Source organism: Lithobates pipiens, unplaced genomic scaffold (assembly GCF_037356315.1).
Source record: "Lithobates pipiens isolate NorthernLeopardFrog02 unplaced genomic scaffold, aLitPip1_a1.2 Scaffold_27, whole genome shotgun sequence".
Taxonomy (NCBI): Eukaryota; Metazoa; Chordata; class Amphibia; order Anura; family Ranidae; genus Lithobates; species Lithobates pipiens.
The window spans coordinates 37879029-37899052 of NW_027507788.1; the positions used below are offsets into that span (position 1 = coordinate 37879029).

At 43.1% G+C, this 20024-nt stretch overlaps 1 protein-coding gene across 2 annotated transcripts in view; it reads right to left on the reverse strand.

Moving 5' to 3' along the window:
- Positions 1 to 20024, reverse strand: part of NLRX1 (NLR family member X1) — a 74830-nt gene that overhangs the window by 48241 nt on the left and 6565 nt on the right. Inside the window, exon 2 of one of the 2 annotated variants that reach the window (XM_077456814.1) lies at positions 5668 to 5810. The exons of the other annotated variant lie outside the window; for it this stretch is intronic. The gene's annotated coding sequence lies outside the window, so the exon portion shown is untranslated. The remainder of the gene's footprint in view (positions 1 to 5667; positions 5811 to 20024) is intronic. 2 annotated transcript variants of the gene reach the window in all.

The following is a 20024-nucleotide window of genomic DNA, read 5'->3' on the forward strand; positions in this document are numbered from 1 at the left end:
TCAATATACAGTGGGGCAAAAAAGTATTTAGTCAGCCACCAATTGTGCAAGTTCTCCCACTTAAAAAAATGAGAGAGGCCTGTACTTGTCATCATAGGTATACCTCAAATATGAGAGACAAAATGTGGAAACAAATCCAGACAATTACATTGTCTGATTTTTGAAAGAATTAATTTGCAAATTATGGTGGAAAATAAGTATTTGGTCAATATCAAAAGTTCATCTCAATACTTTGTTATATATCCTTTGTTGGCAATGACAGAGGTCAAACATTTTCTGTAAGTCTTCACAATGTTGTCACACACTGTTGCTGGTATGTTGGCCCATTCCTCCATGCAGATCTCTTCTAGAGCAGTGATGTTTTGGGTCTGTCGCTGGGCAATATGGACTTTAAACTCCCTCCAAAGGTTTTCTATGGGGTTGAGAACTGGAGACTGGCTAATCCACTCCAGGACCTTGAAATGCTTCTTACGAAGCCACTCCTTCGTTGCCCGGGTGGTGTGTTTGGGATCATTGTCATGCTGAAATACCCAGCCACATTTCATCTTCAATGCCCTTGCTGATGGGAGGAGGTTTGCACTCAAAATCTCACGATACATGGCCCCATTCATTCTTTCATGTACACTGATCAGTCGCCCTGTTCCCTTTGCAGCGAAACAGCCCAAAAGCATGATGGTGCCACCCCCATGCTTCACAGTAGGTATGGTGTTCTTTGTTTGTATCTCAGCATTCTCTCTCCTCCAAACACAACGAGTTGTGTTTCCACCAAACAGTTCTACTTTGGTTTCATCTGACCATATGACATTCTCCAAATCCAAATCCTCTTCTGGATCATCCAAATGCTCTCTAGCAAACCTCAGATGGGCCTGAACATGTACTGGCTTAAGCAGGGGGTGAAGTCTGGCACTGCAGGATCTGAGTCCCTGGCGGCGTAGTGCGTTACTGATTGTAGCTTTTGTTACGTTGGTCTCAGCTCTCTGCAGGTCATTCACTAGGTCCCCCTGTGTGGTTCTGGGATTTTTTCTCACCATTCTTGTGATCATTTTGACCCCACGGGGGGAGATCTTGCGTGGAGCCCCAGATCGAGGGAGATTATCAGTGGTCTTGTATGTCTTCCATTTTCTAATTATTGCTCCCACAGTTGATTTCTTTACACCAAGCTGCTTGCCTATTGCAGATTCAGTCTTCCCAGCCTGGTGCAGGTCTACAATTTTGTTTCTGGTGTCCTTCGACAGCTCTTTGGTCTTCACCATAGTGGAGTTTGGAGTGACTGTTTGAGGTTGTGGACAGGTGTCTTTTATACTGATAACAAGTTCTAACAGGTTCCATTAATACAGGTAATGAGTGGAGGAGAGAGGAGCCTCTTAAAGAAGATACAGGTCTGTGAGAGCCAGAAATCTTGCTTGTTTGTTGGTGACCAAATACTTATTCCCCACCATAATTTGCAAATAAACTCTTTCAAAAATCAGACAGACAATGTGATTATCTGGATTTGTTTCCACATTTTGTCTCTCATAGTTGAGGTATACCTATGATGACAATTACAGGCCTCTCTCATCTTTTTAAGTGGGAGAATTTGCACAATCGGTGTACTTTTTTGCCCCACAGTACGCTTATTGTGATTTTTTTTACCAAAAATGTAGAAGACTATATATTGGCCTAAAATGATAAAGAACTTAATTTTTTATACATTTTTTGGGGGATATTATAGCAGAAAAGTATAATATACTGTTTTTTTTTTTTTCAAAATTGCCACTCTTTGTTTATAACGTAAAAAATAAAAATCACAGAGGTGATCAAATACTACCAAAAGAAAGCTCTAATTGTGCGGGGAAAAAAAGGACGTCAATTTTGCTTGGGTACAGCGTCGCAGGACCGTGCAATTATCAGTTAAAGCGTTGCAGCGCCGTATCGCAAAAAATGGCCTGGTCATTAAGGGAGCAAATCCTTAAAGAGGGATTCCACCAAAAAAAAAAAATATTAAAAGCCAGCAGCTGCTGACTTTTAATAAATGGACACTCACCTGTCCCGGGTTCCAGCGATGCCGGCAGTCGAGGCCGATCGATCGCTCGGCCCTCGGCTGCTGCCGCCACCGTTCTAGGTGAGAGAATCAGGAAGTGAAGAGAATCGGCTTCACTTCCCGGTTCCATACTGCACATGCGCGAGTCGCGCAGCGCAATAGGAATTCTCCGCGCTGTCTCTGAGACCCGTGTGTGTCCCAGCAGACAGCGCGGCAGGACAGGAAATGGCGTAGACTCCCACGGGAGTCTATGCCCGGAAGTGGGTGTAAATACCTGTCTTTGACAGGTATCTCCACCCCCTCCCCCCTGAAAGGTGCCAATTGTGACACCGGAGGGGGGGAGGGATCCGATCAGCGGTGGTTCCACTTTAGGGTGGAACCCCGCTTTAAGTGGTTAATGCATCCCATACCTTAACATAAAAAACCTGTGTACAGCAGCCCCCCGAATTCCTACCTGAGCCCCATCTCGATCCAGCAATGTACACGAGTGCCTCAGCTGTCCGGGAGTCTCCCTTCTGATTGGCTTGGACACAGCAGTGGCGCCATTGGCTCCGGGTGCCATCAATCAAGCTCAGTTAACCAATCAGGAGAGAGAGGGGGCAGGGTCAGTGGCTGAGAGCGCTGATCAGGTTGTTCTTATAGGGGGCTGTCCCCCTGTCAGAACACAACCTGCTCAGCTGGGGGAGACCACTATACTAACTTTGCATAGTTAGTACAGTGGCTCCGACCGGAGCTGACAGTTTTGTTTTCGGTCAAGCCACTGTAGCCCTAGCAGCCTGCAATGTAAACTGTTATAATACTCATAATTGATCTTGCCAAAGTATGCATAAATCTAGGACAGGCACCAACAGGGCTGTCAGCATAGCACTGTGGATAATATATTGTAGTAGCAAAATATATTTATTTTATTTTGGGTGAGAATGCATATACCAATGTCAGAGGCCGCAACATTTGGCAGAAGAAAGAATTGAAAATGACAATGTGAAGTTCTTTAAGAAATGGTTTAAAAGTAAACTAGTAGAACAAGGTTTAGAAATGAGTCACAGCGAGCACCAGGATGTACAGCGGTCGGTTAAAAATTGATAGGTGGAGACAGAAAGGCGTGTGGCCTTAACAATCAGGTTTTAATGGATGTATTTAACCACTTTCCACCCGGGCCACTGCACATATATACGACCGGGTGGGTGTTTCCGCCTTCTGAGTGGACGTTCAGGAATGTCCTTCAGAAAGGAGGGGGATCGCGCATTGCTCCCGTGTCTCCCCTGGACACGGTGCATCTCCGATCGGCAGATGTCCCCACACAGTAAAAACTTCTGTCCCACACATGCAACACTAAAATCATATGTCCCAATGATCATCTGCGCACATATGTCCGTGATCATCTGCGCACATATGTCCGTGATCATCTGCGCACATATGTCCGTGATCATCTGCGCACATATGTCCGTGATCACACAAGTCAATTATTATACACTTAACGGGATTTTTTTTTTTTTTTTACCAAAGACATGTAGCAGAATACATATGACAAAATTTGATTTTATTGGATTTCTTTTAAAACAGAAAGTAGAAAATATATATTTTTTTTAATTTCTGCTCTTTTTTTCACTTATATCGCAAAAAATAAAAACTGATTTGTGAATAAATGCCACCAAAATAAAGTGTGAACAAAATGATAAAAATGTCATTTGGGTACAGTGTTGTATGACCGCGCAATTCTTATTGAAAGTGTGAGAGAGCTGAAAGCTGAAAATTGGCCTGGGAAGATAGAGGGTGAAAGCGCCCAGTATCGAAGTGGTTAATTAAAGCCGAACTAATGCTCATTTCAGCTCCAGCGATGTGGCGTCCTCAAGCTCCATGCCCAGCCGCCGACATCTTTGGTCCACCGACTTCCAGGTCTCACCACGGTCTTTGCCAGGGATGACATCACAGGCTACAGTTACACTTTAAGTGGAAGATACGGAATCAATTTGAGGGTAATTTATTGCAAAAATCATCTTTAAAAATAGTAATAATATTAATTGTAATTATAAAGACGTCTGCTGTCTTTTAAGGTTTTAGTGGAGGAGAAACTCTGGTCATTTTGACTGCATTAGGCACACATGGTTCATTTCAGTCCTTAGCAGATCAAGGCAAGAAATCTACACTGCCAAGGCTTCATGCATACTCGTTGTTTAACCAAGGTGCATGAGACCTCAGTGTTCAGGTACGGGTAAAGTAACACCATCAAGCCCTGCTGCCAGCAGCCTGTAAAACTCTATGACAGGCTGAAAATTTCTGTGGCTGGACAGGGCACTAAGCAGTACTAGCATTTAGAGCAATTTGCACCCAGGGACAAATGCCTGGAATGCAGTCTATATTTCAAGCATTCTTCCCTGGCTGCATAGTGCCCAAAATGTTAGTACCACTCAGTACGCCATCTCGCCACAGCCTCTCAAGAGTTTTACCAGCTGCCAACAGGGGGGCTGGATGGTGCTTTCACCCATAACTAAACATCGGGGTCTCAAGCACCTGGGCTAAATGCCCAGTACACCTAAGGCCTGGTCATACAGGAATTTAATCATCTGAAAATCTCTCCGTGCCCGGTCAGTAAAATCCGGATCGACAAAAGTCAACTTTTCAAATCGATTTTTGACAAAGGAATAAATTTGGAAAATTGTCAGTTGAACAGTGCCTGCATCCAATAAGATGCAGGCACTGTTTGGACACTTAAGATTCCTGAGGGTTGCTCTTGGCCACGCTAATAGTGAAACTGCTGCACCAGTGAATTGCTTAAATACTAGGCTCTAGCAAATGTTATGATGTATCAATGGTGCGCGGTCTCTAATAGCACACAGTGGAAATAGACATATGGTTAAACCATAAATAAATGCAACATCTAATGACAAATATTGGAAAGGAGTATAGCACTGTGATTCAAAAACCTTTGATCCACTACCCTATTGTGTTCAAAGATGAGAGACATGTAAAAATAAGTCACCTGTGAATAAGTTGAAGAGCAAACCACAATAAAAATGAACAGTGCAATGTTCATATATATATATATATATATACACATTGTGAAAGAATTCCAGCTCTTCATTAAGTGCTCAAAAAGTTTTTAAAACAAAATACTCCATGAGTCGGTGGCCTGGATTCACTACGTGCCTCAGAGGCTGGTCTGCAACAAGCTGCTGCCTGATAGCCGAGATTTTAAAGAGGAAGTAAACCCTGATGGGTTTACTTCCTCTTTCATTCCCTGCAAAGGCAAAGCATAATGGACTACTATGCATCGCATAGTAGCCCATTATGTGTCACTTACCTGACACAGGAGCCAGCGAAGTCGCCGCTGTCCCCTGTAGTCCGCCGCATCCGCTGGTGGCGTCTCGCAGCTCCGCCGCTGTCATTCGGCGAAGCCGCAATGACGTCACTCCCGCGCATGCGCACGGGAGTCGACACGCGCGGCAGCTCCATTCTTGGAAATGCCGCGCTCAGTGCGCCTGCGCGCCGCTGTCTACGGTGCCCGTTTTCGGGCAAATATCTCCTAAAACATATAGGTTTAGGAGATATTGCTTGGACCTACAGGTAAGCCTTAAAGGGGTTGTAAAGGTTTGTTTTTTATTTTCTAAATAGGTTCCTATAAGCTAGTGCATTGTTGGTTCACTTACCTTTTCCTTCGATTTCCCTTATAAATGTTTTTTTTCTTTGTTTTCTTTGTCTGAATTTCTCACTTCCTGTTCCTCCTCAGTAAGCTGTTCAGTAAGCTGTTCTGGCTGACTAACCACCAGCTCAGATGATGGTGAGAAGTTTACTGAAGAGAAACAGAAAGTGAGATATTCAGACAAAGAAAAAAAACATTTAGAAGGGAAATCGAAGGAAAAGGTAAGTGAACCAACAATGTACTAGCTTAGAGGAACCTATTTAGAAAATAAAAAATTAACCTTTACAACCCCTTTAATCTAGGCTTACCTGTAGGTCAAAGTGGTTTGTAAGGGTTTACAACCATTTTAATTATGTGCATATGATCCCCTCCTTGGGATTTATAGGCCTGGTAAGCAGCCATTCTTCTCTCTAAGGCTGGATTCACACCTATGCATTTTTAGAGCATTTTGCAGATTTGCACTACAGTCCATTTAACATGGGTTCCTATGGAACACTTTCTGCTGTGCAAATCTGCAAAATGCAAAAAGCACTAAAAATGCCAAGGTGTGAATCCAGCCTAAGAGCACGGTGGTGACACATAAGCACTTTTAAGCATAATTGTTTTGCACAAAGACACTTTTCCTTTTACACATGCAGGAGTTGGATGGGAACACCCAGCTGCTTATATAAGCTTATTATATGAACTTTTTGAGCACTTATTTTTCAGATTAATGAAAGACTGGATTTATTTCACAAAGTATATATATATGCATTTTGCATTGTTCATTTTGATTGAGGTTTGCCCTTTAACTTATATTCACATGCTACTTATTTTTATATGTCTCCAATCTTTGAACACTAAAGGGTAGGGGGTCAAAGGTTTTGGTTTAATAGTGGTATACTCATTTCTAATATTTATCATTGGATGTTGCATTTAGTAGTGGTTTGAACACGTTTATTTCCACTGTGTGCTATTAGAGACAGCGCACCATTAATACTTTATAACTGGACACTGACTGCTGGCAGCATCAGCCGTCATAATACAATGGCCCACACCGGGAGAAAAATTAATTTGATTTATTTTATTTAGCCTGCAGACTGAGGCTCCATGCACAGTATCGTTTTTTATAAGCTCAAAAATGCTAGAAAAAAAAAGCTCTAGAAAAAAAAAAATGCTCTATTAACGCTGCATTCACACCTGAGTGTTTTCAGCTCGTAAAACACTCATCTCAAAAGCTCAAAAATGGCCAACAAGCAAAATCCCATTAATTTAAAGTGGTTGTAAACCCACAAAAAAAACCTGCAAGACAAAGGCATTATGAAGTGGTCTCAAAGGGCCACCCCTGCGCTAGATGGTATGTATAAGTAAACCAGACACTACAGCTATCGAAGAAAAGGTGTCGCCGCCCCTATGTCTCACAGACCCGAAGAAGTGTGAGATGTAACAAAAAGAAAATTAGGAAAGAGAGGGAGAGGCCCAGGCGCTACCTGTCGTAGCTAAATAAAATATGTATATAAACCATATGTGTGTGAGCAAAGTAATGCCTCCAGCAACAGGGAGAGAAGGGAAGAGAAAATTCCAGGTAAGTAATAGTTGTATCACCACACACAGGAGATCACAGTAAAAGATCTTATAGAGAATGTCTCTTATAGAGTTATATCCAGAGCGGGCTGCACAGAGGTACTAGGGACAGGTGACTCTCACGGAGAAAGCAAATTGTGTCCAAATTGTACGTAAATGTATAACCGGTGAGTAAATAATAAATATAAGAATTCCAGAGAGAAAAAGGTAAAGATTTACAATACTGACTAAGCAGTGTATAAGTACAGTCTAAGTACCACTATAGGAGGTCATAGATGTATTTAAATACCAGAATGTAGCTGTACTCGATATACCATAAGTGCTATAAATGTATATAAGAAATATGCAAATAAATTATATATGTGCAAACAATTATATATCTGTGCAACGAATATAAGCATGTACAACAAATAATGTATATTATGTGCAAAAATAGCAGACAGTGTCCAATGTTGTGCAAAAAATGCAAAAATTGTGCAAAAAGAGGTGTGCAGAAAAAATGCAACGGTTATGCCGAGTTCATAATTTAGTCAAAGGAACATCCTACACGGACAATGGATACAGTCCTTGTGAAAAACGAAAAACATAAACCCGGAAAAAACCAAAAGAGCCAAAAAATATATATTATTATATGGAACCTGGACCGAATCCAGGAGCAATATCAGAGAACAAGACCATAGCAAAGAACAAAAATAAAAATAAAAATAAAAATGAAAATAAATAAATAACAAAAATGCAGTCCAAATAAAGTTTCAAAATCTTCCAATGGTTGCAGATAAAGGTGACTGGTGCTCAAACATGAAAAAATTCAGGTGACTTCCGTGCTCGCCCCCTCAGGTCCCCACTCACCAAAACTCTATGCCCACACAGGGCGATCAGGCATTCTATATTGCACGATGCAGGATCTGGTTGTTCCACGAGTAGGCACGATCGTCGCTGAAGACGTCCTATGACGAAACGCGTCTGACGTACCACGCACACCACTTCCGGGTTGACGAGTCGAGACGGAGCCAGGCTGGAACGCACGCCAGTTCCGCGTCCAGATCCCCACTTGTTTCCTCGCTCGATTTACCGGCATTTGCAGACCGCTCAGGTCGGTTTTTAGGTTGTATTTTTTGACATTGACCAGCGGTGAGTAAACTCCCCTTTCCCTAGGGTGTCACGCTCTGTAGCCACATAGTGACCCTAAGGGTCCTGGGGATATCTCACTCAAGGGCTCCTTCGGTCATACTGGCCATATAGAGGGGTGTCAAATGCTCCTGCCCTGGTCTATGATAACAAACAACCTTTTCTTTTAAATAGACTGTTTATATTTTTATGTTTTGAGTCACCTATTTGGGACTGTGACTCCTGGGACATTGTACAAAATATTTTTTGTTTTCTTCTTTTTTCTTTTTTGTTACTGACTTTTTTAATAAGATTTTTATTATATTTGTCATATATATATATATATATATATATATATATTTTTTTTTTTATCTCTGCTGGTGTAATAAAGTTTACAGATTTTTTGAACGTATTTTTGTAAATTTTTTGAAAGTCTGAAGATACTTCACTATGAGACCCTTTTCATTTTTCTGAGGATCCCCTGGTACAGCACTACTTATTGAATATAAATTAGTCCACACACCAAGGAAGGTGATATAGCTGGAAAGTGGGTTTTTCGCTGGATGTGCCCCCTTCGGACGTGCCTACTCGTGGAACAACCAGATGCTGCATCGTGCAATATAGAATGCCTGATCGCCCTGTGTGGGCATAGAGTTTTGGTGAGTGGGGACCTGAGGGGGCGAGCACAGAAGTCACCTGAATTTTTTCATGTTTGAGCACCAGTCACCTTTATCTGCAACCATTGGAAGATTTTGAAACTTTATTTGGACTGCATTTTTGTTATTTATTTATTTTCATTTTTATTTTTGTTCTTTGCTATGGTCTTGTTCTCTGATATTGCTCCTGGATTCGGTCCAGGTTCCATATAATAATATATATTTTTTGGCTCTTTTGTTTTTTTCCGGGTTTATGTTTTTCGTTTTTCACAAGGACTGTATCCATTGTCCGTGTAGGATGTTCCTTTGACTAAATTATGAACTCGGCATAACCGTTGCATTTTTTCTGCACACCTCTTTTTGCACAATTTTTGCATTTTTTGCACAACATTGGACACTGTCTGCTATTTTTGCACATAATATACATTATTTGTTGTACATGCTTATATTCGTTGCACAGATATATAATTGTTTGCACATATATAATTTATTTGCATATTTCTTATATACATTTATAGCACTTATGGTATATCGAGTACAGCTACATTCTGGTATTTAAATACATCTATGACCTCCTATAGTGGTACTTAGACTGTACTTATACACCGCTTAGTCAGTATTGTAAATCTTTACCTTTTTCTCTCTGGAATTCTTATATTTATTATTTACTCACCGGTTATACATTTACGTACAATTTGGACACAATTTGCTTTCTCCGTGAGAGTCACCTGTCCCTAGTACATTCTCTATAAGATCTTTTACTGTGATCTCCTGTGTGTGGTGATATAACTATTACTTACCTGGAATTTTCTCTTCCCTTCTCTCCCTGTTGCTGGAGGCATTACTTTGCTCACACACATATGGTTTATATACATATTTTATTTAGCTACGACAGGTAGCGCCTGGGCCTCTCCCTCTCTTTCCTAATTTTCATTATGAAGTATTTAGCTTAGATCAAAGCCCCCACAGCAGTCCCAGCACACTGCTCTGGCCAGCGACATGTCTCCCGAAGTTATTTGCGGGTATTGCGTGCTTCGGCGCTGTGATTGGCCGGAGCCACGATGACATCATACCCGCGCTTGCACGCGGGAGCCGCCGGTAACAGGTATACTGCAATAAAGCGTACACCCTTTATCGCAGGGATAGAGAGGGTAAAAAAGGGGAGGGGTAAGTCTATATATCAAGAATAATGTACAAGTGAATGTGAGAGATTACATCACTAAGGGAGCAAGGGAGGAGGTGGAATCCTTATGGGTAGAGCTCCAAAGGGATGAAACTAAGGGGAAAATAATACTGGGAGCATGCTATAGGCCCCCTAACCTGAGGGACGATGGGGAGACAGATCTCATATCACAAGTTGGATTAGCAGCAAGGATAAGAAGTGTTATCATAATGGGGGATTTTAATTAACCAGACATAGACTGAGCGGAGGGAACCACACATTTGTCTAAGGCTCGCCAGTTCCTAAATGTCTTGCAGGACATTTTCATGGTTCAGATGGTAGACGCACCAACTAGAAATAAAGCGTTACTGGATTTACTGATTACCAACAAAAAAGACCTGATCACGGATGTGGAAATACGCAGCAATTTAGGAAACAGCGATCACAGGTCAATTGGCTTAAGTATAAATCACACAAATAGAAAACATAAGGGGAATACAAAGACACTGAATTCCAAAAGAGCCAACTTCCATAAACTACAAACCTTGTTAGAAGGCATGAATTGGGATAAAATCTTAGGAACAAGGAACATGGAGGAGAGATGGATTTGCTTTAAGAGCATATTGAATAAGGGCATAAGCCAGTGCATCCCATTGAGTAATACATTTAAAAGAGCGAACAAAAGTCCTGGATGGCTTGACTCCAATGTAAAAATGCATATAAAAGCAAAGGAGAAGGTCTTCAAAATACAAGGTTGAGGGATCTTCATCAGCATTCAGACTTTATAAAGAATGCAACAAGAAATGTAAGGGTGCAATTAGGGTGGCTAAGATAGAACACGAAAGACACATAGTGGAGGAGAGCAAAAAAACAAGAAATACTTTAAGTATGTAAACAGTAAAAAAGGAGAACAGACCATATTGGCCCCATAAAGAATGAGGAAAGAAACCTGGTTACAAAGGATAGGGAGATGGCGAAAGTATTGAATTTATTCTTCACCTCAGTCTTCGTAGGGAATCAGGGGGGCTTCTGTAACCCAAACTGGAGTGTTTATCCTTATGACACATAAGCACCTCCATAAATAACAGAGGACAGAATTAAAATTAGACTTGGGAAACTTAACATTAATAAATCACCGGGACCAGATGGCTTGCATCCGTGAGTACTTAGGGAACTCAGTCAAGTAATTGCCAGACCATTGTTCCTAATTTTTACTGACTGAAATGGTACCAGGTGATTGTAGAATAGCCAATGTAGCACCAATATTTAAAAAGAGCCCAAAATACATCCATGGGAATTACAGACCAGTTAGCCTAACATCAATAGTATGCAAGCTCTTGGAGGGGATAAGGTACTATATACAAGATTTTAGTAACGAGAATGGAATCATTAGCAGTAATCAGCATGGATTCATGAAGAATTGTTCTTGCCAAACCAATCTATTAACCTTCTATGAGGAGGTGAGTTGCGATCTAGATAAAGGAAGGCCGTAGATGTGGTGTATCTGGATTTTGCAAAAGCATTTGAAACAGTTCCCCATAAATGTTTACTGTACAAAATAAGGTCCGTTGGCATGGACCATAGTGTGAGTACATGGATTGAAAACTGGCTACAAGGGCGAGTTCAGAGGGTGGTGATAAATGAGGAGTACTCAGAATGGCCAGAGGTGGTTAGTGGGGTCCCCCAGGGTTCAGTGCTGGGACCAATACTATTTATTTCGTTCATAAGCGACCCTGTATTTGCGGATGATACTAAGCTAAGCAGGGCAATAACTTCTCCGCAGGATGTGGAAACCTTGCAAAAATATCTGAACAAATTAATGGGGTGGGCAACTACATGACAAATGAGGTTTAATGTAGAAAAATGTAAAATAATGCATTTGGGTGGCAAAAATATGAATGCAATCTATACACTGGGGGGGTGAACCTCTGGGGGAATCTAGGATGGAAAAGGACCTGGGGGCCCTAGTAGATGATAGGCTCAGCAATGACATGCGATGCCAAGCTGCTGCTAACAAAGCAAACAGAATATTGGCATGCATTAAAAAGGGGATCAACTCCAGAGATAAAACAATAATTCTCCCACTCTACAAGACTCAGGTCCGGCTGCACCTGGAGTATGCTGTCCAGTTCTGGGCACCAGTCCTCAGGAAGGATGTATTGGAAATGGAGCGAGTACAAAGAAGGGAGATAAAGCTAATAAAGGGTCTGGAGGATATTAGTTATGATGAAAGGTTGCGAGCACTGAACTTATTCTCTCTGCAGAAGAGACGCTTGAGAGGGGACATGATTCCAATTTAAAAAATACCACTATAATACTGGTGACCCCACAATAGGGATAAAACTTTTTTGCGGAAGGGAGTTTAACAAGACACGTGGCCACTCATTAAAATAAGAAGAAAATAGGTTAACCATTAAACTACGTAGAGGGTTCTTTACTGTAAGAGCGGCAAGAAAAACGTGCAACTTTCTGCCTAAAATGTTATGCTCAGGTGTGAATGCAGCCTAAAAGTGCAGATAAACTAATTTTTTTCTGTTTCTAGACGCTGAAGCTCAAAGATCTCTAGCCTAAAGTAGTGTGCATGGACACATGGGATAAAACTATTTAGCTTCTAGGACAAGAAAAAAAATGCTAATAACAGCTTCTATCAGCTTAAAGTGATATTAAAGCCTTGTGTTTTTTTTTATATACCAAACATATTATACTTACCTGCTCTGTGTAGATGTTACATATAGAGAAGCCGGGATCTTCCTCTTCTCGGGTCCCCCGCTGGCGCTCCTGGCCCCTCCCTCCTGCTGTGTGCCCGCACAGCAAGCAACTTACTCTGGGGGCACCCAAGCAGGCACGCTCCTGATCCGAGGCTCTGTGTGTCCATTTTCCCTGCCCTTTCCATCCCCTGATTGGCTCACTGGCTGTGATTGACAGCAGCAGGAGCCAATTGCTCCTGCAAAAAAAACCAATCAGGAGTGTGAGTCCCCAGAGAGGCAAGGCTCTCATGGACATCGCTGGATCGAAAGGAGGCTCAGGTAGGCATTGGGGGGCTACTGCACACAAAAGGTTTTTTACCTTCATGCATAGCATGAAGGTAAAAAACCTTGTGCCTTTACAATCACTTTAAAAAAAAAACATTTATGTGCATGGAGCCTGATCAAAGAAATCTATATGTGTATGGCCAACTTAAAACAGCTAGGCAAATGCTTCTTACTGCATAGAGGGGTATCTGTGACTAGCAAGGACCCTGAGGTCACACTCCAGCCCCTAGTAGTACTAGAAATTCCCGTTTAGTTTTCCATAGTTGGGCCCCTTTCCTATCCCAGGCCCCATAGCAGTCATGACTCTTATTATGACACTATGCTCTATACAACATCCCATTAAAATATCCAACCAAACTAGACATTCATCAGCATTCAGCAGAATACTACACTCACAGCTTTGGGAGGGATGATTACTAACCCAGTAGTTAATGAGTGCATGTTCTACATTACACAATATATATTTCATCTCCACCCAAGATCAGTAGGCAACACAGATACTTCATTAGAGTAACAAAATAATTAGAGGGTGGGGAATTTACAAGAACAATATATATAACACAGTGTCCAGGTAAAATGACAAGAGTTGGTACTCAAGTACTTGGATTTGATATATAATCCTAATATAATATGATGCTAGTTCAACAAGAAAAGGTGTAGCCAAACAAAAGAAAGGCAGACGACATTTACTGATGAAAGTGAAACACGTTCCTCAACACCCAGAGCAGAGGGAATGTGTGCTTGTAGCCGGCCTCAGATCACAATTTACAGCTTATGGTTTTTTGAGTCGAGGAGACTGGAAAGAAAAACAACTCCAAGGGTCTAACAACTTCAAAGATCATGTACTACCTAGGTCCTAGGACATCACTGGATACATGATACTGCATAATATGATTCATATTGCAAAAGTTTTTTAAGTTTTAGAGTGGAGCCAATACAAGCTCTGCCAGGCTTTTATTGCTCTCTGCATCCTCACTGTAAAGAGGTATCCTCTTTTATTATCCCGGTGACCACTGTTACTGGAGCTGAAAGTGTTGGGAAAATAACATGTTTACATTTGTCACCAGAGGAAAGAATCTTTCGATAACTTCCTCTCATTTTAGCGAGATTTACTTCCACTTCCTTTTGTCTTTTATGTGTATTTTGAAGAACCGGATACCTGTGCCAGACAATCTTAATAAAGTACACAGGCCTCTTTGACCAATGAGCCTAGCTATACCCCATTAATATCAAGGGTTAAATATGCTCTTTTAAAAAAAATATTAGTGTTTAGTTGGCCCTTTAATTTATTTACAATATATAAAAAACCAAACTGGAAAATACAAGTCCTTAGAGTGTACCTACACCCAAAACTTCCTTTTTTTTGTTTTGAATAGTTTTTTTATTGGGATTTTTGCCTTCCTCTGAATCAACTATGGGTATAGGATAGATTATATGGAGCTTTTTTTTTTGTTTTTTTTTTAATTTGTGTTTATTAATTGGTTGAACTACATTGACTAGTGTCTTTTTTCACCCTGTCCTAACCCTTCCCCACGCCATTCAAAGCCCAAAAAAATTTTGGTATGAACATACTTTAAAGAGGAACTTCACTTTGTTCAGAAATGTCATTGAAGTAGAGAACAATAAGTCTGGACAGGATGCATTGAAAGTAAATGTTCCCCCAGGATAAGCAGAGACATTAGCAGTATAATGACACATTGCAGAGATAGGGACGCAGCCCTTTGTAACAGAACATGCACAGCGAACAAAAAACAAAACACAACAGAAAACTACAAAGCATCAAATAACATGGTAAGGCTACGTGTTGCGAGTTGGTTTGGGGACACTTAGTCGGATGTTGGTAGGTGAAATCCAGGAACCAATATGATTCCTATGAACCAAGATTGATTACCGGGGACTCGGAGTTGTCTCATAGTTAGGAAACAGACTAGTGTCTAAGAGTCCTTGAAAGTGAGAATGATTGAGTTGTAGGATAAGCATTGAGAGCATTTGTAGGTCTGACCAGTGCCGGTGTTCTGACAGATAGTGTCCTGCCATCATATAGTGTCCGCCCCGTACTGGGGCAGAAGAAGCTTCGGGAAATCTCCGAAGCTGAACGGTGCCTGCGCCGTGAGTGTAGGTGGTAGCCCCACCATCCAAGCGGACATAGGGTTGTGAAAATTAGAGGGCCCCTCACGGGCGAGCTTTGCTCGCCATGCTTTGGGCTCAGCCTCGCTGCGCTCGGCTCTTTTATATTCCTATTCTATGTCCACTTGGATGGTGGGGATAGAACCTGGACTCACCGCACAGGCGCCGTTCATCCTCGGCTATTTTCGGAATCTGTGTGTGCTGTGTACTGCGCATGCGCAGTACACAGCGGACACTATCCGATGGGGGACCATATATGATAGGACACCGGCTGGTACTCAAAGGTTTTTTGGGGGGGCGCAAACTGAAAAAAAAAATACATAAGTTGCAGCTTCACTGTGCCCATCAAACGCAGCCACTGTGCCCATCAAACGTCTGACCAGTGGCGGCTGGTGCTCAAAATTTTTGGGGGGTGCAAACTGAAAAAAAAAAAACGAATTGCCGCCTCACTCTGCCCAAATGTAGCCACTGTGCCCATCAATTGCAGCCCAAATGCTGCCTGCCCGGCACTTATCCTGTCTCAGTGGGGCAGCGGGTGATGGCGGCAAGCTGTGTCCTCCATGTGTCTCCTCCCGTCCTCTCCTCCTGATAGGCGTCCAATAGCGGAGCCTACCGCTTCAGCCAATCAGGTGACGGGTAACAGACCTGAGCACCTGATTGGCAGAGATGCGGTTCAGTGTTAGGAAAGCAAATATTCATTCCCCTAACACACCTGGATGGACTTGGCGCTCGCAGTTCACCAATTTTGAAGCCTATTAAAAAACACCCCCCGTCGCTGTAATTCAGGCGCACAGCTCCCAAAAAGGGGCCGGGCGCCTGAATAGGTGGTGGCTGCGGTGGCCATGGACAGATTCATGCAATGCGTGAATCTATCCATTGGTCATAGAGGGGGTGGCTGGAGAAGAGGGGACGGCACCCATATGGTTGCACCGCCACTGGGTCTGACCTTAGGGTGATTGTAAGGTGGGTGGGTCCAGTCCCAGTACGATGGGCAGAGAGATTGATCAAAGCTGCAAAATTGGCATCTGAAGGAGAGTAGCTAAAAAGTGAAGAGAAAGGAGAGGAAGAAAGAAGAGAGAGGGGAGCAGAAAGAAAGGGGGAGTTGACAAAGAGGGAGGGGAGGGGGCAGCTGAGAAGAAGGGGATGGAGGGCAAGAAGGGAGTTCACCGGGGGGGGGGGGATAGTGGTCTGGTCCTTATGAGTAGGCAGAGTTATCCATTGGGCTACTCAGGGTAATAGTAAAGCGTTATCATTATAGGCATTCAGACTTTTTGACCCTGTTTAGGAGAACTGCTTCCATTTTGGCATGGACCATGGCTCTGGTAACCCTATTTTAGGTTTCCAAGATAGTGAGGTGTGAGGTCTTCGCAATCGTTTGTTTTGCTGCAGTTGTAACCCGCAAAAGTAGCTTTAATTGGGGATAGGTTACATCATGAGGTTTCTTATTGAGTAGAGCAATGGCTGGGTCAGGGGCTATGGTGTTGCCAATAAGTGTGGAAATGATACGGAAAATGTCGGCCCAGTATGATTGAGCTCGAGGGCAACTCCACCAGATATGTAAGTGCGTGTTGTTGTCCGGGAAACCTCGGAAACAAGCAGGAGAGTAGGATGGAAGATATATGGCTATCTGGGTTAGGACCAGGTACCAGCGCATTAATACTTTGTAGTTTGCTTCAGAGGCCACAACATTCTGCGAAGCTGATTTTGTGGCAGCCCAAATGTTGGACCAATCTGTATTCGCTTTTTTTCCACCCCCCTCTTACCTTTGAAGTGAATCCAACATTGATCAGCTATGTCCTGCGCAGCAATTCCCCCAATCTCTGATGATGCAACACAAGGTCCACCCGCCTCCCGTCAGACGCTGGTTAGAAGCTGATGCCTCCTGGGATATCTGATGTGCGTATCACAGAGGCACCAGGAGTAGGGTATGCATCATTCTTGTCTAAGTGATAATAGAAGCAGGGGGCGGGGCTAGAAAAAAGGTAAATAAACAAAACAAAAAAATGACTTTTTAGTTTACAGAAGAGGGAAGGGATTAGTGTTGTTTTTTTGGAGTGAATGTCCGCTTTAAACATAGGAAGGACAAGGGTGGACAGAGGTCATAGAGAACGGATATTTTTGGAATCTATTATTTTTAGAAAGAGACGGACAGTTTGGTGGTACAACTGACCTTTAAGGTTTTACATCCAGAGAGAGAACCAATGCAGCCTAAACTTCACTAGGCTGTAAAATGTAAAGTCTATCTAAAGCCAGAAATGTTTTCTTATAGTTTTGGGTGGAATAGTATTGGGCTAGACTCTCATGATTTGATTGTGGTCTGTGTCGCTCTCTCTTTTTGTCCTGGTGACCAAGACATGAAATGATAGAAAATCCCGAATCCTACAGGGGACAATAAATCTTCCAATGGTGAAGCCTGCTCCAATGACAGCTGAGAGGGGAATTCTCCTCACTTGAGAAAGATTTTTGATGAGTGTGTGTGCGGTCCAAACCCAGCTGGATGCGGTCAGCGACGCACCAATCAGTTGTTGCTGGGAACGTCCCCACACACACAAGGGGGTGGGGATGCTCATGACATTATTGCCTTAATCCCTTCATGACCAAGGTCAAAACAAACCTTAAAACCCAAACGCAATTTTTTTTTTATTATGGAAGAAAAGCTGTCCCGAAATAGTAAAAAAATAAATAAATAAAATTTAGGCCCCCTCAATTTAGGACCCTTTCACATGGACGGTCTGATCGGGTCCACCTGTCAGTTTTTCCCATCATGTGTCCATTGACAGCCGCCGACATCCGATCCAGCCCACTAAAAACAGATGGAAACTATCTCTTTGGTGGATCGGATTGAAAACGGACAGGCAGTGCCCCCGATGACGTCAGTTGTGATGAAACGCGTGGGGTGGAGCTAACGCACGTGGCGTCAAAATGCCTGTTTGGATTGGCAAATGCTGTTAACATTTCCCGGGAATGTTTTTATATATAAGCGCTTTTATATTTTGAAAATGTGAGTAGTTTTATGTACCCTTTGACGATATTTAAAGTTTTATACGGATTTGTGGATTGTCTCATTTTATTTTTATGGTAGATCTTGAGAAATATTTGGATGACATTAACCCTATACTTATTGGAGACTGGGAGATATCACAGAATTTCAGCAGTGTGGTGTAAGTTGAACCCCTTCATGGTGGGATTGCCATTTGCAAGCCGATTTGACTCTGTAATAAGGTCCATCTGTTCCTGTAAGAATCCAATTTTAATGGTGGTGATGGCCCACGTGGTAATCACAAGTTTTGACTCAATTTAACACTTCTAACAGCACAGTGGTGATCCTGCACACCACTGGGACTGTCACAATATTTACATATATATCCTTGTATTTATTGGACTATATGTTTTCTAGTTTTTAACTTCACTATTATCTGTTTGAACATTTTGTCTTCACAAATATCACATTTAGAGCCGGTTCACACATGGGCGACTCAAATCCGACTTCAGGTCGACCCTAGTCGCCTCAGGTCGGACAACATGTAAAAATCAATGTAAGTGAATGAGAGCCGTCTTAATGCACACTACTGAAGTCGCTTCCGACTTCAGAAAAGGTTCCTGTAATACTTCAATCCAACTTGTAGGCGACTGGTACCCATTGATTTCAATGGAGGTCGCCTCCAAGTCGGATATCCGTCTATAGGGAGGCGACTGACAGAATTATCAGCTCTCAAGAGGGAACTCGACACCAAAATTATGAAAAAAAATTGGCGTGGGTTCCCCCTCCGAGAGCATACAGGCCCTTAGGTCTGGTATGGATTCTAAGGGGAACCCCCTACGCCGAAAAAACGGTGTGGGGGTCCCCCCCAGATCCATACCAGACCCTTATCCGAGCATGCTACCCGGCCGGCCAGGAAAGGGGTAGGGGACAAGCGAGCGCCCCCCCCCCCCCCCCCGAGCCGTACCAGGCCGCCTGCCCTCAACACGGGGGTGCCTTGGGGAAGGGGGGGCCTCGCGGCCCCCCCACCCCAAAGCACCTTGTCCCCATGTTGATGATCTTCTGCTAGCTCTTTTAATAGCGAAAGAGCCCTGCTTTCTTCTTCGCCGCCGCCCTCTTCTTCCAACTTTGGGGGTTTTGTCCCCCTCTTCGGGGGTCTTGTCCCCCTCTTTGGTTCTTCTTGCCAGGCCACCGCGCCTTCTTCTAGCTCTTTTACAAGCGGTGGCCCGGTGTTCTGTTGCCGCTGCCTTCTGTTCTTCTCTTCAGGAGATGTTGCCTCGTCGCTGTCTCTGCTCACAATGACAGGGACGCGGCGTGCGGCGACTTATATAGGGACATCCCGGATGATTTCCCCGCCCATTATGATGTCACAGTCCCAGCATCCCCTGGGACTGGGACATCATAATGGGCAGGGACATCATCCGGTGATGTCCCTATATAAGTCGCCGCAAGCCGCGTGTTCTGTTCTGTTCCGCTAGTAAAAGAGCTAGCAGAAGATAGCGGAGGAGTCCGGCGAGAAGACCCCCGAAGACGGAAGACTCCCGGAGCTGTGCAATAAACTATTTTAACCCTTGTGTGTTGTGTTTTTTTTTGTACACTTTTTTCACAGGTGAATGGGTAGGGGTACATTGTACCCCATACTCATTCACATAGGGTGGGGGGCCGGGATCCGGGGGCCCCCTTATTAAAGGGGGCTCACGAATTCCGATAAGCCCCCCGCCTGCAGACCCCGACAAC